Below are 22,229 nucleotides of genomic sequence, written 5' to 3'. Positions count from 1 at the left end.
CCATTTTAACCTCTGTCCAAATGCTTTCTGTTTTTGACTTGCATAACTTCATTTTAATTTCGTCACATGCCTTGCCTTAGAATGAAGCCGTAACCCTTCATACTTGTACAGCACCATCTGCCTCTTTCTTTACCAATACTTCTCCACATCTGCGCTCAAAGATATGGCTGCACCATACAATCTAATATTATAAATCTTTTATATAAGTTTTTTTGCAGCCACTTAGTTCCTCTGAAAATTTTCCATGGTTGTCTCACCTTCAAGCCTTTATTTGCTTTGCAATGTGTCTTCATCCAGACTTCTAGTTGTACCTCAAGATATAGCCACATTGAGCCGGGCCTCTAAAGTTTGGGTCAAGTCATCCTTCTCTAGCCTTTCTTAGCTCTCCAGCTCACACAGACGGCCTCATTCTCTAAATCTGGAGCCTTGTGCCACCCTCTGAGACAGCTGTATCTGTCCTCCTCCAGGACACTTCCTCAAGTATTTTCTGGTTTCCTTGGCTGCAGATTCCATTGTATTCATCACAGAGTTTTGTTTGTTTTTATGGAATTTTGATGTGTGGTGTGGCAACATCTGTAATGAGTGTGTGTCTGTATGTATGTGCATGCATGACTGGGAGAGGGAAGAAAAATTTTCTTTTTTCTCTTTTCTCTCATTCCAACTCACACTTGTTTATTCATTCTTGCCTCCACTCTTGGCAGAAACATCAGTGAACAACCACTACCACCCCCCCTTGCCACATCTGGGACTAGAATGGGCAGACACCCTGCAGTCTTGCATCATTCCTCTGTGCTCATCCTCTGCTTGCATAACTTTGGCTCAGAGACAGGGTGAGCACAGCTGGCCCAGTGGTTGTCTGAGGTTGGTAGAATGATCTACATGCTCATTCAGCGTTAGGCATTCTAAGATGGGCTGAGGCAGAGGAAGAGTTTCCAGTTAGGAAAGCATAAGATGTAATTCAGAATTCTTCCGTATTTAATGAAGCAGAATCCCTTTAAAATCAGAACATCTAGTTTACAGTATCCATGTCATATATTCACTCATTATTTATTTATTAACCCATCTGTCATATATTAATATCTGTGTCAATAAATTTAGTAGGGAGGTACAGCAGTTATCTATTGCCATCATAATGCCTCATAATGAACGGTAGCCCACAACAGTAGCATACAATGACACACATTTATTTAGTTCATGATTCTGAGTCAAATGGATAGTTTTTCTTGTGTAAGCCAGGCTCGACTGATGTTAGCTGAACTTACTCATTTATCGATTATCAGCAGGCAGTTTAACAGGGCGCTGGCAAGTCTTTGGGGCTTTGGCTCGGACAGATGAGACAACTTGGATTTCTTTCATGTGGTCTCTCATCGTCTGGCAGCTTACCCTGGGCTTGTTCGCATGATGGTGAGGATTCGAGACATCAAGGGCAATGAACAAGATGACATAGCCACAGGACTGACCCCAGATCACTTCCATCATGTTCTAGTGGCTAAAGGTAAGTCTAAAGTACAGCCCAGATTCAAGGTAGGGGTGGAGCAGATGGGGAATAGACTCCATCTCTTTAAGAGAAGAGCTGCAAAGTCATATTGCAAAGGACATGGATTCTGAGAGATCTTTTGGGCCATCCATATAATCAGTCTACTACAAGGAGATAGGCAAACCCCAAGTTTGAATATAATGTGGTAAGGGTTAAAAAAGGAGCATGTGTACAGTGGAAAATATTTTTTTTACAATGTTCTTCTACCTTCATTAAATTGCTTTTAAAGGAATAAGAGGAAGAAAGGTATAGGAAAGAGGCCAATAAGTGATTTTGGCTCTTTTCCTCCCATTTTCTACCATACACACAAAGACACCCATGGGAAATCTCAGTGGTGTTCAAGGCTGGCCTGGGGCAGCCACTCCACAGACACAGTACTGAGCCATTTGGAAGTCAGTCAGCTCTGCCTGCAGAGGTAGTGTGAATCATGGATTGTTTCTCCAGCAAAGACGGTGCTATTTGGAAACTGAGCTCTTACTGAAAACTTCAGGTACTTTCCTGGGTCTTCAGGGAAGGCTTTTCTGGTTTACTTTTTGTGTTTTGGAGTCACTATTGGATGCTAAGCTTCATTTCAGTTTCTCATTCTGCGTTTGTCGCTTGGTCTCATTAGATTTCCGAGTCTCACTTGTCTGTCTGATTTAGACTCTTGTAAACTCCCAAAGCAGAGAGGGCTGCCTGCTATATTTTACAAAAGTTAGTAAATGCTAGCTATGGCTTTAAATCAGTGAATCTTATATTTACTTATCCTGCAACTCAGAACTTTCTGCATCATACCAATGACCTCTCAAAAAGTCAAGCTGCTGCTTACCTTTGGGTGTTCGTACAGGAAGAAAGCCAATTAATAGTTCTCAACTGCAGTCCTCGTGGACATCACTGTAGCCCACAGCTCTGGAAAATGAAGAAGTGAGGGGAGCAATTGCATGGTTGAGAGAACTAGCTAACCCCAAAGAGATGTTCAAAACTCTTGAGTTACAATCTGCTTGTCCTTTTTTGAAGTTTCAACACTATCCTATTTTCAGAAGATATAAATTGAAAAGGATTGGAACTTTCTGGTTCTAAGGGCATCATGTTACTGGAATGGTGTGTTCTCTAGAAATACTTAAGGATACGGTCGGGGTACCTCGGTGGCTCAGTCGGTGAGGTGACAGCCTCTTGATCGCGTCTCAGATCATGATTTCACAGTTTGTGAGTTCGAGCTCTGCATCAGGCTCTGCTCAACAGTGCGGAGCCTGCTTGGATTCTTTCTCTCTCCCTCTGTCTCTCTGCCTCTACTCTGGTTGCATTCTTTCTCTCTCTCAATAAATAAATAAACCTAAAAATTTAATAAAAAAGAAATATTTAAGAATAAGGTAGACAAACTCATGTTTGCTGGACTGGATGAATTCTGTGATACCATGTATCAGAAAGCATTTTTTGAGATTACCAATTTTCCTTCATTCTTTGCTTTTGACACATCTTAATTTAAGTCCACTTTCTTAACAAAGAGTGTACATGAATTTGTGTACATACATATGTACAGAATAAGAAATAAGAAACAAAGCTAAAATATATTCTGACAGACTCTGGTTGAAACTATTTATTTTCCAGGCAAGTACACAGAATCAAACAAACAAACAGAAAAATTGTGCACAATGTCTAGCCAGTTGCCAGTTGTGTGAGAGGTATCTTGACCCTTGGTGCATTCAAATTGCACAGTTTATAGAAACTTCCTTTTTACACATGGAGTGGCTTAGAATTGGTGGACTCATCATCCAGAAACTTGTATTGTAGTGTTTTGTTTTGTTTTGAAAGAAAGACAGCACTTCACTTTGAAAAAGACTACTCTTGTGGAAGCAGGCATCAGAAGGGATGCACTTTGTGAGTTACCCTGAGGTGGTAGATGGAGCACTATCTCTTGTACTGTAGTTTGTTGGAGGGAATGCTAGGTCCCAGCCAAGGTCCCAGCAGCACATGACAGAGAGGCAGAGCCAGGTGAAGGAGGAGACATAGCATGTGTTAATCTACATTTCTCTATAATTTAGACCATAAGCAGCTCTTCTCAGCCCAAAAACATTGCCACCTTTTACTAGAATATCCATGCTTCCCATTTTGCCTGGCATAGTTCTGTTTTATCCCTGTTGTCTTGATATTCTTAACTTTCACTTTAAAAAGTGTCCCTGTTTAGACAACACATTATTCAGTTAGCCTCACTGTCAATACAGTGGGAATGACACTATTTCTTTAGGTCATGTAGGGTTTCCATTCTTCAAAGTTCCTTACGCTTAAGAAGTAGCAGTTAGAGATCCCAAACATTAAAAAAACACATTATCATCCACTGCAAACAGGAGACCAGGCAGGATTTGATGAGTGTGAAGGAGATAATGAAAGAGAGTCTTGAAAGGGAAATCACGAAGCCATCAAAGGCAGACTCCTTCTACCTTCTACTGGTGCCAGAGCCACAGTTCAGTGGGAGACAGGTCATCTTACAGGTGGTTCAAGGCCAGCAGAAAGTTTATTGCTCAAACTGCCTTAATTAAGAGACAAATGCTTTCTCCTTCTCTATGCTGAAAGAGCCAATACAAATTTAAAAGTACCGCCAAGGCCTCGGGAACTTTTTTCTTTTCTTAAAAAAACAATTGGTCAATGTTTTGTTTAGAGTCTTACCCTTTTAAAATAACTTAATATGTATTAAAAATTCCCTTCTCTCACCTTATCTTTTCTTTACAATTTATGTTGAAGAACTTGTGTGGAGTGACTTGTAGAATTTTTAAAATTTACTCTATTTAACATGGATTTCTGTTCTGTGTGTCTCTTATAATTTGCCAACTGGAGCCCAAAACCTGATCAGAGTATAGGGGTGTTGCTCCTTTCTCAAGGCGAATACTGCCTGGACTTTTCTGATGTTAGTAGTCGTTCCTGTTCATTGCCTAATTCAGAGGTGAGCAAACCTTTGTGAGCCAAGTGAGACCCAAGTCCTGATTCTGGAAATAATGTTTTATCAGCTGTAGACATTTGTTTATACATTGTCCATGCTGTTTTTTTTCTCTAGTAACAGAATTGGGTAGTTGTAATTGTGGTCATGGGCCCTGCAAAGCCAACAGTGTTTATTATCAACTCCCTTATGAAACAGCTTGTTGATCCCTGGACTAATTCATTCACTGATGATTTCAAAATGGCAGTAATGCTATTCTATATGTTTGTGTGTGTGTGTAATCTTTTAAAATACAAAATACCTCCAGATATCATACTTATACTTTCATTCTAATATAGGATTACAGGATTTTTACTTAAACCCTTTTATATTTTTATATCCTTTCTTAAACATCAAGAATACTGGTTCTCGCACAAAAACAGACACATAGACCAATGGAACAGAATTGAGAACTCAGAAGTGGACCCAAAAGTATACAGCCAACTGATCTTTGACAAAGCAGGAAAGAATATCCAATGGAAAAAAGACAGCCTTTGTAACAGATGGTGTTGGGAGAACTGGACAGCAACATGCAGAAGAATGAAACTAGATCATTTTCTCACACCATGCACAAAAATCAACTCAAAATGGATAAAGGACCTGAACGTGAGACAGGAAACTATCAACACCCTAGAGGAGAAAGCAGGAAACAACCTCCTTGACCTCCACCGCAGCAACTTCTTACTTGACACATCCCCAAAAGCAAGGGAATCAAGAGCAAAAATAAACTGTTGGGACCTCATCAAGATTAAAAGCTTCTGCACAGCCAAGGAAACAACCCAGAAAATTAATAGGCAACCAACGGAATGGGAAAAGATAGTTGCAAATGACATATCAGATAAAGGGTTAATATCCAGAATCTATAAGGAACTCACCAAACTCCACGCCCGAAAAACAAACAACCCAGTGAAGAAATGGGCAGAAGACATGAACAGACACTTCTCCAAAGAGGACATCCAGATGGCCAACAGACACATGAAACGATGCTCAGCATCCCTCCTCATCAGGGAAATACAAATCAAAACCACACTGAGATACCACCTCACGCCAGTCAGAGTGGCTAAAATGAGCAAATCAGAGAACTCTAGATGCTGGCGAGGATGTGGAGAAACGGGCACCCTCCTACACTGTTGGTGGGAATGTAAACTGGTACAGCCCCTCTGGAAAACAGTGTGGAGGTTCCTCAGGAAACTAACAATAGAACTCCCTTATGACCCAGCAATAGCACTGCTAGGAATTTACCCAAGGGATACAGAAATGCTGAGGCATAGGAGCACATGTACCCCAATGTTCATAGCAGCACTCTCCACAATAGCTAAAACATGGAAAGAGCCTAAGTGTCCATCAACAGATGAATGGATCAAGAAGATGTGGTTTATCTATACCATGGAATACTCCATGGCAATGAGAAACAATGAAATCTGGCCATGTGTAGCAACATGGATGGACCTTGAGGGTGTTATGCTGAGCGAAATAAGTCAGGCAGAGAAGGACAAATATCATATGTTTGCACGTATAGGAGGATTAGGAGGAACTTGACGGAGGAACAAGGCGGAGAAGAAGGGGGGAAATGGTGGGGGAAAGGGAGAGAGGCAAACCATGAGAGACTCCTGAATGCTGACAAAAACTGAGGACTGATGGATGTGGGGGGGAGGAGGGATGGGCATGGAGGAGAGCATTGTGGGGATGAGCACTGGAGTTTTATGTGGAAACTAATTTGACAATAAACTATTTGTAAAAAAATAAAAAATAAAAAAATAAAAACAAACAAACAAACAAAAAAGAATCCTGGTTCTCAAAAACACAGGGATTATTGAATTTTTTTCAGCTATGAATTTATATATATTTTATTGAGGTATAATTTATATGGAACATTATATTAATTTCAGGTGTACAACATGATTCAGTGCTGTGTACAGTTTTCCCAAATGATCACCATAATGAGACTACTTAACATCCATCACCACAATTAGCGAATTTTTTTGTGATGAGAACTTTTAAGACTGACTCTCTTAGCAACTTTCAAATTTGCAATACAGTAGTATTAACTTAGTTGTCATGCTGTACATTACATTTCCATGACTTATTTTATAATTGGAAGTTTATACCTTTTGACCTTTACCCATTTTGCCCATTCCCCCATCCAATACCCTCTGGTAACCACCAGTTTGTTCTCTGTAACTGTCAGTTTTTGCTTTATATATTTGGGTGTTGTCTGGTGTATACACATTGAGGATTGCTATATCTTTTTGGAGAATTGATGCTTTTATCATTATGTAATGCCCCTTTTTATCCCTGATAACTTTACTTTCTCTGAAGTCTGCACTACCCAAAATTACTTTCGCCTTTCCTTGAATTAGTGTTAGCATCGTTTATTATTATAATTTTTAATGTTTATTTATTTATTTATTTATTTTGAACGAGAGAGCATGTGCTTGCATGAATGGAGGAAGGGCAGAGAGAGAGGGGGAGAGAATCCCAAGCAGGCTCTGTGCTGTCAGAATAGAGCCTGATGCAGGGCTTGAACTAATGAACCAAGACATCATGACCTGAGCCGAAATCAAGAGCTCGCCACTTAACCGACTGAGCTACCCAGGTGCCTCAGTATTAGCATGGTTTAGTTTTCTCCGTCCATTCACTTTAATTGATATGACTCTTTATATTTAAAGTAGGGCCTTATGGTCAACATATAGTTGGGTCTTGTTTTTTGCTCTATTCTTACACTAACAGTCTCTTGATTAAAAATTTGGTGTATTTAGACCATTGACATTCAAAATGATTATTGAGCGGTGCCTAGGTGGCTCAGTTGGTTACATGTCGAACTCATGATTTTGGCTCAGGTCATGATCTCATGGTTTGTGAGTTGGAGCCCCACATCAGGCTCTGTGCTGTTAGCAGGGAGCCTGCCTGGGAATCTCTCTCTCTCCCTCCCTCCCTCTGTCTTTCTCTCTGTCTCTCTCTCTTTTTCTCTCTCTCTGCTTCTCTGTTGTCTCTCTCAAAATAAATAAACATTGAAAAAATACGGTGACTATTGATATTGTTGTATTAATATCTACCATATTTGTTACTATTTTCTATTTGTTGCTTTTGTTCTTTGTTCCTGCTTGTTTCTTCCACTCTTTTTCTGACTTTTGTGGTTTCAACTGAGCATATTATATGGTTCTATTTTTTCTTATTGCTTTACATATCAATTATACTTTTTAAAAATTCATTTTAGTGGCATACTAGCTTTTGCAGTATACATTTACAACTAAATGTCCACTTTCAAATAGCACTGTACTGCTTCGTGAGTAGTGCAACTACTTTGTAGTTACAAAATAATCCCAATTTCTTCATCTCTTTACTATTACTGCTGTTCATTTCACTTATATACAAGTTTGCATATATACCTACATAATTAAATACATTTTTGCTATTTCTATTTTGAACAAAATGTTATCCATTAGATCAATTGAGAGTAAGAAAAATAATAGTTTTTATTTTACCTTGACTTATTCCTTCTCTTAGGCTATTCTATTTTTTATGTAGACCCAAATTTCTGACCTGTATCATTTTTCTTCTCTCTGAAGAACTTCTTTTAACATTTACTGCAAGTAAGTGTATTGGCAACATGTTCCTTCAACTTTTGTTCATCTGAGAAAGTCTCAATTTTCCTTCTTTTGAAAGATAATTTCATATGATACAGAATTCTAAGATGTTTTTTCTCTCAGAACTTCAAATATTTCACCCCAGTTTCTTCTTGCTTGCCTGGTTTCTGAGAAGAAACCAATGTAATTTCTATCCTTGCTTCTCTATAGGTAAGGTACTTTTTTTTCCTCTGACTCCCATAAGGATTCTTTCTTTCTTCTCCTCCTCAATTACCCTCTCCCCTCCTCTTCCATTGAAGCATAATTGACATAAAGTGTTATATTAGTTTCAGGTATACAACATGATGATTCAACAACTCTATACATTACTCAGTGCTCACCACAATAAATGTTGTCTTCATCTGAAGATTATTTATTCACCTTTGATCCTTTTTTTTTTTTTTTTTTTACCATTTGAATATGACATGCCTAGGTGTAGTTTTTTGGGGGATATTTATCCTCCCTTAAGTTCTCAGAGCTTTCTGGATCTGTAGTTTGGTATCTGACATTAGTTTCAGGGAAATTCTCAGTTGTTACTGTTTCTTGCTCTCTTTCTGTTCCTTCTGGTATTCCCATCATGTGTATGTTACACCTTCTGTAGTTCTCCCACGCTTTTTGACTATTGTGTTCCTTTTTTTTTTTCAGTATTTTTTGTCTTTGATTTTACATTTTGGAAATTTCTGCTGAGATACCCTCAAGCTCAAAGATTCTTCCCTCAGCCATGTCCAGTCTGCTAAGGAACCTATTGAAAACATTCTTCATTTCTGTTACAGTATTTTTGATCTCTATCATTTCATCCTGATTCTTTCCTAGAATTTTCATCTCTCTGCTTACATTGTCCATTAATTATTGCATCCTTTTTACTTTATTTGAGCCCTGAACATATTAATTATAATTATTTTAAATTCTCAGTCTAATAATTCCAACCATCCCTGCCAGATGAGCCTGATTGTGATGCTTGGTCTGTCTCTTCAGACTGTGTTTATTTTCTTTTTAGTATACCTATAATTCTTTCTTTTTAAAATTTAATTTAATTTTATTAACTTTTAAAAAAAATTTACATCCAAGTTAGTTAGCATATAGTTCAACAATGATTTGAGGAGTAGATTCCTTAATGCCCCTTATCCGTTTAATTCACCCCCCTCCCACAACCCCTCTATCAACTCTGTCTGTTCTCCATATTTAAGAATCTCTTGTGTTTTTGTCCCCCTCCCTGTTTTTATATTATTTTTGCTTCCCTTCCCTTATGTTCATCTGTTTTGTATCTTAAAGTCCTCATATAAGTGAATCATGTAATTTTTGTCTTTCTCTGAATAATTTCACTTAGCATGATACCCTCTAGTTCTATCCACGTAGTTGCAAATGGTAGGGTTTCATTCTTTTTGATTGCCAAGTAATACTCCATTGTGTATATATACCACATCTTCTTTCTCCATTCATCCATCAATAAACATTTGGGCTCTTTCCATACTTTGGCTCTTTCTATACTTTGGCTATTGTCTATAGTGCTGCTAAAACATTGGGATGCATGTGTCCCTTTGAAACAGCATACCAGAATTCTTTGAATCAATACATAGTAGTGCAATTGCTGGGTCATAGGGTAGTTCTATTTTTAATTATTCTATTTTTAAATCTCCATACGGTTTTCCAGAGTGGCTGCACCAGTTTGCATTCCCACCAGCACCGCAAAAGAGATCCTCTTTCTCCACCTCCTTGCCAGCATCTATTGTTATCTAACTTGTTGATTTTATCCATTCTGATGGGTGTGAGGTGGGATCTCATTGATTTGTATTTCCCTGATGATGAGTGATGTTGAGCATCATTTCATATGTCTGTCAGCCATCTGCGTGGGGAAGTGTCTGTTCATGTCCTTAGCCCACTTCTTTACTGTATTATTTATTTTTTGGGTGTTGAGTTTGATAGGGTCTTTACAGATTTTGGATACCAACCCTATATCTGATATGTCATTTGCAAATATCTTCTCCCATTCTGTTGGTTGAATTTTAGTTTTACTGATTGTTTCTTTTGCTGTGCAGAGGCTTTTAATTTTGATGAGGTCCCAATAGTCCATTTTGGCTTTTGTTTCCCTTGCCTCTGGAGCTGTGTTGAGTAAGAAGTTCCTGCGGCCAAGGTCAAGAGGTTCTTGCCTGCTTTCTCCTTGAGGATTTGATGACTTCCTGTCTTACAGTTAGATCTTTCATCCATTTTGAGTTTATTTTTGTGTGTGGTGTAAGAAAGTGGTCCAGGTTCATTTTTCTGCATGTCGCTGTCCAGTTTTCCCAGCACCACTTGTGGAAGAGGCTGTCTTTATTCCATTGAATATTCTTTCCTGCTTTGTCAAAGATGACGTGGCCATACATTTGTGGGTCTGTTTCTGGGATTTGTGGGTCCATTTCTTGGAGTCTAGGATTGTGATGCCTCCTACTTTGTTTTTCTTTTTCAAGATTGCTTTGGCTATTCAAGGTCTTTTCTGGTTCCATACAAATTTTAGGATTGTTTGTTCTAGCTCTGTGAAGAATGCTGGTGTTATTTTGATAGGGATTGCATTGAATATGTAGATCGCTTTGGTAGTATTGACATTTTAACAATATTTGTTCTTCTTATCTCATCTAGGAGCATGGAATATTTTCCACTTCTTTGTGTCTCCTTCAGTTTCCCTTATCAGCTTTCTATATTTTCAGTGTATAGATTTTTTACCTATTTGGATATGTTTATTCCTAGGTATTTTATGGTTTTTGATGCAGTTGTAAATAGGATCAATTCCTTGATTTCTCTTTCTGTTGCTTCATTGTTGGTGTATAGGGATTCAACCGATATCTGTGCATTGATTTTATATCCTGCCACTTTGCTGAATTCCTGGATCCTTTCTAGCAGTTTTTTTTGGTGGAATATTTTGGGTTTTCCATATAGAGTATCATGTCATCTGTGAAGAGTGAAATGTTGACCTCATTGTGGCCAATTTGGATGCCTTTTCTTTCTTTGTGTTTTCTTTTTTCTTTTTTTTTTTTAATGTTTTATTTCTTTTTTTTTTTTAATGTTTTTTATTTATTTCTAGGAGAGAGAGAGAGAGACAGCATGAGTAGGGGGAGGGTCAGAGAGAGAGGGAGTCACAGACTCTGAAACAGGCTCCAGGCTCTGAGCTGGCAGTCAGCACAGCGCCCGATGCGGGGCTCGAACCCACGAACCGCGAGATCATGACCCAAGCGAAAGTCGGACGCTCAACCGACCAAGCCACCCAGGCGCCCCTTTCTTTGTGTTTTCTGATTGCTGAGGTTAACACGTCCAACACTATGTTGAATAACAGTGGCAAGAGTGGACATCCCTGTCTTGTTCCTGACCTTAGGAGGAAAGCTCTAAGTTTTTCCCCATTGAGGATGATATTAGCATTGGGTCTTTCATATATGGCTTTTATGATCTCGAAGTATGATCCTTCTATCCCTACTTTCATAAGGGTTTTTATCAAGAAAGGCTGCTGTTTTTTGTCAGATGTTTTCTCTGCATCTGAGAAGATCATGTGGTTCTTGTCCTTTCTTTTATTGATGTGATGAATCACATTGATTGTTTTGTGGATATTGAACCTGCCCTGCATCCTAGATAGAACTCCCACTTGGTTGTGGTGAATAATTTTTTTGATGTATTGCTGGATCCAGTTGGCTACTATCTTGTTGAGGATTTTTGCATCCATGTTCATCAGACAGATTGGTCTATAGTTCTCTTTTTTAGTGGGCTTTTTGTCTGGTTTTAGTACCAAGGTAATGCTGGCTTCATAGAAAGAGTTTGAAATTTTTCCTTCCATTTCTATTTTTTTGAAACAGCTTCAAGAAAATAGGTGTTAACACTTCCTTAAATGTTTGGTAGAATTCCCCTGGAAAGCCATCTGATCCTGGACTCTTGTTTTTTGTGAGATTTTTGATTACTAATTCGATTTCTTTGTGGGTTGTGGGTCTGTTCAAATTTTCCATTTCTTCCTGTTTCAGTTTTGGTAGTTTATATGTTTCTAGGAATTTGTCCATTTCTTCCAGATTGCCCATTTTATTGGTGTATAATTGCTCATAATACTCTCTTATTATTGTTTTTATTTCCGCTGTGTTGGTTGTGATCTCTCCTCTTTCATTCTTGATTTTATTTGGGTCATTTCCTTTTTCTTTTTGATCTAACTGGCTAGTGGTTTATCAATTTTGTTAATTTTTCAAAGAACCAGTTTCTGGTTTCATTGATCTGTTCTACTGTTTTTGTTTTTTGTTTGTTTGTTTGCTTGTTTTGGTTTTAATAGCATGCAATTCTTTTTTTTTTGGTAGCCATACATGATACACTGGGTAAAAGGAACTGCTGTAAATAGGCCTTTAGTTATTTGGTGGTTACATGTGGGGGAAGGGGAAATGTTCTATAGTATTGTAATTAGCTCTCCATCTTTTGTTGAGCCTGTGCCTCTTTCTCAATTTTTTTCTCCCTTTTGGGTGGGACAGGATTAGCTAGAGTGAGCTAGTATGGGTATTTTCCTTTTCTTGGGTTAGTCTTTGATAAAGCCCCAATAGTTTAAGCTCTGATAAAATAGTTTCTCCTGAGGACAGACCATATTAAGAACAGAATGCTCTAGAGTATTTCAAAATGGTTCCTTTTACCTGCCCCCTATTAGAAGTGTAAGGAGATTTTTCTCTTATTATTACTCTTATTCAGAGTAAGAACCTGGTTGAGCTTTTAGTGGCAAAACTCACAACAATTTGGTGGCCTCTCTGACTGGAAGCCCCTACAGCGTTTAGCTCTCAGATGTGTGTCTTCTGAGTCTCTGGCAGTTCATCAGTTCCAGTTCCAGTTTCCTCCCTGGTGCTCGTTCCCACAGAGGTTCCTGCTTGGGAGTTTCTGCTCTGTTAAGTGTGACTCTCTGTATCTCCCATGTTTTACTTCAGTTTTTAGGACATCAGTTTTCCCTGTGACATCACTTCTTTGATGCATATAAGAAAAGTTGTTTACTTTTCACTTTGTTCAGTATTTTACCTCTGGCTATGACAGAGTGATAACTTTTAAGGTCCTTATGTGCTGGACTAAAAAACAGAAGTCTAGTTCTTTTATTTTAACCCTCACTTAGTCTTTATAATTTTATTCTTAATTTGATAGAGAGTGAGTGGGAGAGAGGGGCAGAGGGAGAGAGAGAAAATTTTAAGCTGGCTTCATGCTCAGCACAGAGCCTGATGTGGGGCTCAATTCCATGACCCTGGGATCACGATCTGAGCTGAAATCAAGAATCAGACGCTCAACTGACTGAGCCACCCAGGCACTCCAACGCTCACTTAGTCTTTAGTCTATAAGTAAGTGCATATTTAATAATCATCACAATTCTACTCTGTTAATTTTGATTGTCTAAATATTTTTTTCTGAGATGTCTCAGAATGAGCACACGGGGTCGATATCCTCTTAGTTCTTACATATTGATAATGTTTTTATCTTTTGTTTTGAAAGTTAAGTTTTGCTAGTTAAAAATTCTTGGATTATGTCTTCTTTAGTATCTTAAATATGTTCATCCATTTATTCAGGAACATTACACTGCTGACAAAAAAGTTTAGTGGTAACTATGGCTGGCAGACCTTAGGTGATCTCTAATACCAATATTTTTTTCTCCTGATATCCATGTTTCTATTTTTTTATTTTTTCAAATGTTTTTTTTAAATTTATTTCTAGGAGACAGAGAGAGAGAGACAGCGTGAGCAGGGGAGGGTCAGAGAGAGAGGGAGTGACAGACTGAAACAGGCTCCAGGCTCTGAGCTGGCAGTCAGCACAGAGCCTGTCGCAGGGCTCGAACCCACGAACCGTGAGATCATGACCTAAGCGAAAGTCGGACGCTTAACCAACTAAGCCACCCAGGCACCCCTCCATGTTTCTATTTAATGCCCTATTCTTGAGTGTGGATAGACCTGTGACCTGCTTCTAGCCAACAGAATATGGTAAAAGTGATAAGATTAGGTTGCATTAAATAAGATTCATCTTTGGCAGTTTGAAGGAAGAGTCGTCTTTTGTTTTTGGGTTTGAAGAAGTAAGTTTTCATGTCATGAGAGGGTCTACAGAGTGAGCCACGTGGCAAGAAACTGTAGGCAGCTTCAAGGAACTGAGAGAGATGCTTGCTTAATAGCCAGAAAGAAAGCAGGGACTTCAGTTATACAACCTTAAGGAACTAAATTCTGCTAACAACATGAATGAATCTGAAAACATTTTTTTCTGCTAATAAAAATCTCCATTTTAGAACACAGCCCTGTCTATACCTTGATTGAACCTTGTGAGACCCTGTGTAGAAGACTAAAGTCTTTTAGAGGAACCCATTATAGCCTTGATCAAAAGCTTCTGAAGCAAGTATAGTCCAATCTGGCAGGCAACAGTTTGCCTCTTGGTTGGCTGATGTGACAGCTTTCAACTTGTTAAGGACTTGGGCTCAGATTTGGCCTATCTGCTGACTGCTTCAAAGATATCCATGTTGCTCTGCCTTTTCTTAGTAAAGATTGGCCCAAATAGAGGTAGGCTGATTATTCATTTGATTTGCTAATGAAACTCACTAATAACGTATTGGAAAGTTAGGCTTTGGGAAATTAAGCTCTATCATATGCACAAACTTCATGATTATCATATAAACAAAAGAATCCAACCAGGCTGGATCTAGTCAAGATGTTTGGTGAACTTCATAGGGTTACATTAGGTACCTGGAAGATTCTGTCTACAGTTCATCATCCTATGGTATGTTCACGGCACTGTTTATGACACTAACTCATAACTAAATCTTAAAGTTTAGAGTGTGTAGTAGGGCCACAATTCAAACAATGTAGCATTGGTGTTGTGCTGGCTGCCTTTTATTCAATTCTGAGATTCTGTATGACCTTAGTAGGGCAAGGGTCTTCTGAGTTTGAGACCTCATTCAGTTAAATTCATTCATTCACTCATTCATTCAGTATATATTTATTGAGTGAAGAGTAGACAATGAGTGAACTATTTAGAGATCAAGTGGGGACTTGGAGGATATTACTGATGATGGACTCTGAAGACAAGGGGACTTTGGGAGATGGGGAGGGGCAGCGCATAGGATTATAGTTAGCAAAATACAAAACTTTGTGGAGATGAGGCTAGGTGATCAGCAGTGACCTGGAAATCTTGAATGACTTGTGGAAACAGTCATAAACTTGGAAAGGGTACATAATGGGATTAGTTCTGATTACTCCATAGGCATATTATAGAGGTAGGGGGATGTTGTGAAGGACAGGGAGGGCTTCACCAAGAGGCTCCTTTTCACTCCTTCAGAGCTCTCAAATTAAAGCTCTCAAAACACTTTCTTTGGACTGACAAAAACATATCTTTAAAGACTAGAGACATTTTTAGACTTAAAAATATCATCTTGTTTAACTCTTCTTTACTCTTCAAGGTAGGAAACTGAGACCCAAGGTCATTATTTTCTCAATTTCACTGAAAAAGTTAGAGTAAGAACTAAATACAATAACCTGGGACCCAGTCCTCTTTTCACTATGTCAAACATAAATAGATGAAATAGGCATACATGTAGAAGGGATATGGGATGTTTATTACTTTAGGGGCAGTAAGCGTTCTCCAATGAGATGATAGAAATAAAAACTCCTTTCTTGAGGCCTACTAAAGTACTGACTCTAGTAACATTTATAGGAATAGAAGAGGTGAGGAAGTTTGACATACCCAGTTAGGTAAAGGAGATCAAAGGATGGAGGCTCAGGAGAAACCTAAGCAGAGAACAGAGAAAGGAAGAGGATGCCTACTTGCCACATCCCCAAGGCCATTTTTTTTCTTGGGCTCTCCTATAATCAAGTCTCTGTCCCAACATCCACTAGCTAGAGAGCACTGCAACTTGCATCACAGGGGGAAGTAAATGTCAAGTACTTTCTCTCCAATAAGGCCGTGAGAACAGAAGAGCCCTAAAACTTTAACCTTGCAGAATTCTGGTTTAGTGGCTTGAGGAAAGTGAACAAGAGAGAAATATCTAAGTATATTTTTACTCCCATAGTCATTGTTTTATGTAGAATACTTTAAGAAGATTGCCTGTCACCTCCATGCCCAATTTCCAAAAGTTTGACAGAGATGAATTGAGTATTACATGAAATGATTTTTTAAAAACAAAATGAAATCTGGTCAACTAAAACTGAACTAGAGGAAAAAATGGTCAAGGAAAATTGTCCCTCTTCAATAAACATCTAATGACATATCTCTAGTCTCATTAATCACCACAAAAAAATCAATATTTCATTTTATTTTTAAGTTTGCTTCCATTTCAAAATCCCAACAGTGCCTTGATCGTTTACAGTAATTTTATTTAACTGAGGCTAATTTTTAATAAGCCTCTCAAGTGTTCCTAACAGGTTCCTGAGTCCATCAATAATTTTATAAATTTTTACTTTTAAGTTTGATAATGATAATTTTTCTGCACCTTTGATGATAATACATTTGCAAGAAGAAAGTCAAAGCTAAATAACAAAAATTGGTTTTATTTACTTTTAACATTTGTGTGCAGCTGGAACACACACTGTCCATGCCTCCCACATCCTGTGGTATAGCTATTTCAGTGTGCTCAACTCACTTCCATATGCCAGTATCAGCTTTTCTGTGCCTGAGGGTTTTCTTCAGAACCACTGAAACTAATTCTACCATGTGCAGGCCAGGCCAGCATTACCGCTGCTGGAGAATGAATACCTCCCGACTCCAGGAGTAAAACACAAGCAATGACTCATGGAGTTTCAGTATAAACATCCCAGTTCTCATGTCTCAAGGGTGGGACAATTTTGAGGCAGGTGTCTTCCATCATTTCCCAGAGCTAAACTCTAGTCGCTATGAAAAGTCATCCACATCTCATCCCCTGAGAAGTTTTGTGTCCATTACAGAGATTTTTCTCCTACAGAAAAACTTTAAAAAGGATCCTATTATATATTCTTTTTTGCAACTTGAATTGTCCATCATGGTTTCCTAGAAATGTGCAAAATTATAAAATTTGTTACTCCCTGAGGGAGTGTGGGTTAGTTCAGTTATCCCTTCCCGGGCTTCTTCATTTGGATCACTCTTGCTTCTTAAAACTATGTTCACCAGTTTTCATTTATAAGACGACATTCGGTTTCAGTAAGGAGATTTCTTCATTGAATTCTAGATTGACATTGTGTAAAAAATACACACGTTCACATTTATACGTATGTGTGCAAGGCCAGTATTAAAATACTTAATAATGATTTCAGCATAAGTATCAACCAATCAAAGGAGATGTCAGTCATAAGAAATCTGTCTTCTCCATTGACTAAAATATATTAATTGATGCACAAACATATAGAAAACCTTTTACAAGAAACACAACTTCTATGAAAGTAAGTTTCTCAATTTTTTCCATCATAACTTACCCTAATTCTACCTTTTCTTTTTTATTAGATCATAGTTAGATATGAAACTCGTATTTGGCTTCAGCTTCATGTTTAACTTAGTCCCAAACCAACACTCTTTAAACCCCAGTTAACTGATTTTTCTTTTTGAGAATTTTGTCATTTTCCCTTGGACAGTGGTTTTCAACAGCTTGCTATGTTGTCTCCTGGGAAATATTGGAGATATCTGGAGACATTTTGTCACAACTTGGGTAGAGGTGGTACTATGGATTGAAAACTCTGCTTTAGGATGCTTTAGGATGAGGGTATCAGCTCACTCCTCCAAGCTGATCCAAGGTGGTTGGTAAATATACATATATAACCACAGCCACAGAAGGTGTGTATTTAATGCCTCACTTTGTTTTTCTCCTTGAAATAGGTGAGGTGAGTTGCTGCCTTGAAAATCTCTAGCAATGGCTAGGGAAAGACTGATTTTCCTATACTGCTATAAGTTGAATTCTGTCCCCTCCTTCCCCCAAATTCATATGTTGAATTCATATGATAACTTTATACCTAACTCAATGTTAAGTTCCAAACCCCAGTATCACAGATTATGACCTTATTTGGAAATAGAGTTATTGCAGATTAATTAGTTAAGATGAGGTCATTAGGGTAGGCCCTAGTCCAGAATGAATGGAGTTCTTATGAAAAGGGGAAATTTGGACACAGACACACACACAGAGTACACATGTAAAAAAGAAGGCAGAGATTGAGGTGAGGTTTCTACAAGTCAGAGAAGGACAAAGGTTTCTCATAAACCACCAGAAGCTGTGGTGCTTTGTTATAGTAGCCCCTGCAGACATACTGTTTCTAGCTGGATTAGGTTTCATCTAAAAAGGGCTACTTAAAATGCATGTTATAATCTTTATTATGTCTTTATTGGGTCATATCAGTGAATACTACGTGCCCCACAGAGCTCTGACAAACAATATTAAATTATAAGATAGAATTGAATATATGTATTATAATATCTATAATATATATTGTATCTATAAAGTATCTGTATTATATAATGTATATGTAATATTATATAATGCACATATTATAATATAAATATAAAGTATAATGTATATGTAATATTATATAATGCATATATTATAACATAAATATAAAATATAATATATACATTAAACTTTGTATAAAAAGACTATTTCAACATTAAAAGAGATTAAGATAGTCCCCATTACTTTCTTCTGCCATTTTGCAGATAGGGAAGTTACACCAGCGCATAGCATTTGTGAGATAGTTTTGGGGGGGGGGCAGAGTACAAGAGGTAGAGAAAAGGGTAGATAGTCTAAATCCATATTCTTATCAATAGAAAAGATGGGGTTTAAGATAAGTGGTGAGGGGGGGCGCCTGGGTGGCTTAGTCGGTTAAGCGTCCGACTTTCGCTTAGGTCATGATCTCGCGGTTCNCTCCTAGATAGACCACATACTGAGTCACAAAGCAGCCTTCAGTATATATAAAAGAATTCATATCCTACCATGCATGCTTTCAGATCACAATGCATGAGATCACTGGAAATCAACCTTAGGAACATTTTTGGAAAACCTCTAAAAGCATGGAGGTTAGGGGCGCCTGGGTGGCTTAGTCGGTTAAGCGTCCGACTTTCGCTTAGGTCATGATCTCGCGGTTCCTGGGTTCGAGCCCCGCGTTGGGCTCTGTGCTGACTGCCAGCTCAGAGCCTGGAGCCTGTTTCAGAGTCTGTGTCTCTCTCTCTGACCCTCCCCTGTTCACGCTGTCTCTCTCTATCCTAGAAATAAAATAAAAATATTAAAAAAAAAAAAGATAAGTGGTGAGGGAAGTTGAGCAGGAAGTCAAGTTGACGTCTGAGAAAAATCCCATGGGAGGAAGTGAAAGCATCAGAGTCTGAACGGCCATCTCCCGTCTTCTGTGTTTTTCCCATTACACCACAGCTCTGGAAATTCCTATCCACGATGAAAATAAGGGAGTTTAGGGGAAGCCTTGAATTTTCACCAGCTGTTCATAAAAAAACCCAGAGCGCCGTTCTTTTTTCTGGATTGACATGATTGTGTGTGGCCAGTACATGGCTCAGAGACAGCTTTATCTAAATTTGTTCGTTTTGGAGGCTTCAAGGACTCTGCTTTAGTAACTAAAGAGAGTTTCTCTGCTTTTGCTCTGAAGGATGAATGCAGCCATCATGGTGGATAGAATTTTACAGAGATTTGTGAAATCTGCTGGAGTAGACTTTATCCATAACAATACAAACCATGAAGTAAGCCTTGCGCTATTTTGTTGGGAAAATTAGAATTTTGTCTATGTAAAATAGATATGAATCAAGTACAAGTGCTAAAGTTGAATAAAAATGATGAAAATATTTCAGAGTCAAGCATTTTGGAAGATTTTAAAAAGATTTTTGTTTTTGTAGAAATCCAATTTTGTCATGTTACTGGAAATCCCGAGTGTGATTAAGCTAACATTTTGAAATCTGATTGGAGTAGAAGTTTTAACTCTCTTAAGAGAGATACAGTTTCAGATATTTCAGGTATGTGCTAATCATGAAACATTATGAACTATTGGTAAAAACACTTTCTTGAAGGAACTCTACTTGGCCACACTGTGTTAACTACTTTTGAATTATTTTCTATACAAGAATGTAGTAAAATTATACACCTGGGAGTACTTCTCATCATACTGTCCTTCCCTAATTGGCAAATGTCAGAAAGATTTACATTGTCAATTAAAATATAATATGTGCATATTCCTAGACATTTTTACATATTTTTTTCTGGGCACTAAGTGAAATGTTATAAATAGTGGAAAAGAGAAGTTTGAGGCAAGTTAATTGAGCTTATATGGTTTGTTGGAGTTTCATGTCTAGATAGTTTGTTGAAGATCCCTATACCGTATACTTTAGCCCAGGAAAACACAGAGTGTTTATCATTTTTTTCTGAGAAATGAGTGTAACTTATAAGTGTGACACAAACACTAGATTTGTATTTATAAGTTGTGGTACACAGTGGTGTGGGACCATAGATATGATTGTGCAAGTTGAGATTGTGCAAAGTAATCTTAATAATCAATGGGAGAAATTGTGATTGTTTCATGATCTTTAACCATTTTTATTAATCATTAAGAGATTTCTTACTGTTGCTTATAAATATATAGGTAAATGGAAAAAATAGTAATTTTAATATTTATTTAGTACACCATAATATAAAACATCACATACATTACACAGAATCTCAATTCTGGCATTGCAAATAAACAGTTTGAATTTTAACAAAACTCATTTTTAATCCCTTATGCCTACCTCTCTTGCCCAGTATTGTTGCCTAGCTTTGTCATTTAGAGTCTTTATTCCTCTGTCTAGTCTCTTAAGAATTCATTAGTAGTCATTACCATTGCCTCATAGTACCAAAATGACAGATTCTATGCATGACTGACATTCACATTACATTTTCTAGAGGATATGAGTAGTAATAAGTCTCTGGTTTGGCAGTGGTTCTTTCCCATGTATTTAGAAAGATATTCTACCTGCTATTTTGTTTTTAGTGCTTGAAATTCTTCATAAACGTTTTTAAATCTTTCCATGTCATGAAAGATATAGACCAGATAAATCATGAGTCAGTGCTAATAATGTTCAGATACACATTTGTAATATGTTTTATGGAACAAATATTTATTCTTTTCATTTGAGAACTCTTGGGTTCTGTGTGTTTATATCTAGTAAAATAAACAGTTTATTTTAAATTGTGTTCTCTTTTCTGTACTGAAGCAAACTTTCTTATGTGAATATGGATTTAATGACAGAGTAAATATCTTGTGAAATGATTATATATGCACCTTTCACTATATTTTGTGTTCCTTTCAGGGCAAAGACTACTCTTATTCATTTTTATTACTAATAGCATGGCTGAAATAAATTTGGTCCTCATTAAATACTCAAGTAATTGAAGACATCAATGAAAAAATTTTAAGGTTCAAATTCAGAATTAAGGTACTATTCCTGTTAAGCATTCTTGTCCATTTCATTTCTGGTAAGATTATTTAAAGTTATACATCATACCTTTCTCAGCAAACCATGGCTTACTAGAAGGAACTACGGGCTTGGATTCAGAAAATGTGAAATCAAAGCTTAGTCTTGTTATTCCCTCGAACTTTATGAAACAATTTTCTTGGGATTCCTGGGTGACTAAGTTGGTTAAGCATCTGACTCTTGATTTCAGCTCAGGTCATGAACTCATGGTTTGTGAGATCGAGCCCATGTCAGGCCCCTCTGACAGTCTCTCTCTCCCTCTCTTTCTGCCCCTCTCCTTCTCACACACTCTCTCTCAAAAATAAATAAATAACTTTCAAAAAAGGACATGAAATCAAAGCTTAGTCTTGCTATTTCCTCAAACTTTCTGAAACAATTTTCTTAAACTTTAAATAGTGTTATAATACATCTGACTATTAGTGGGAAAAGTAAATAAGATGACAAGGGTACTGCGCTGTGTTAGCAGGCATATAATAAATACCTTAAAGAATACTAGAAAGTTTCTTTGATTTCCATTATCCATTTTTAATGATACAAGAATGAAGATTTATAGGTGTTTAATTTGTCTCAGGAAAAATAATGTCTTTCTACATTAAAAACAAACCCTTTGTATCTTTTGACTTTTGAAAATCAGTGCAGTTACAGGAATTTTTTTCTTAGCATCAAATGATCTGGGAGGCTTTTGCTTCTGAACTGATGGACAGGGTATGAGTGG

The 22,229-nt window shown here is 37.6% G+C and overlaps 1 long non-coding RNA gene across 1 annotated transcript; it reads left to right on the top strand.

Moving 5' to 3' along the window:
• Nucleotides 1–1,341: 1,341 nt before the first annotated feature.
• LOC120226677 lies at nucleotides 1,342–21,430 on the top strand. The gene is made up of 3 exons (XR_005527083.1): nucleotides 1,342–1,495; nucleotides 19,904–20,020; nucleotides 21,350–21,430. It is a non-coding gene; the product is annotated as an uncharacterized LOC120226677 (long non-coding RNA).
• The last annotated feature ends 799 nt before the right edge of the window (nucleotides 21,431–22,229 follow it).

Source organism: Hyaena hyaena, unplaced genomic scaffold, assembly GCF_003009895.1.
Source record: "Hyaena hyaena isolate Hyena2069 unplaced genomic scaffold, ASM300989v1 scaffold_1794, whole genome shotgun sequence".
Taxonomy (NCBI): domain Eukaryota; kingdom Metazoa; phylum Chordata; class Mammalia; order Carnivora; family Hyaenidae; genus Hyaena; species Hyaena hyaena.
Note: the sequence above shows the minus strand (reverse complement) of the source record. Positions and strands in the feature narration are given on the sequence as shown.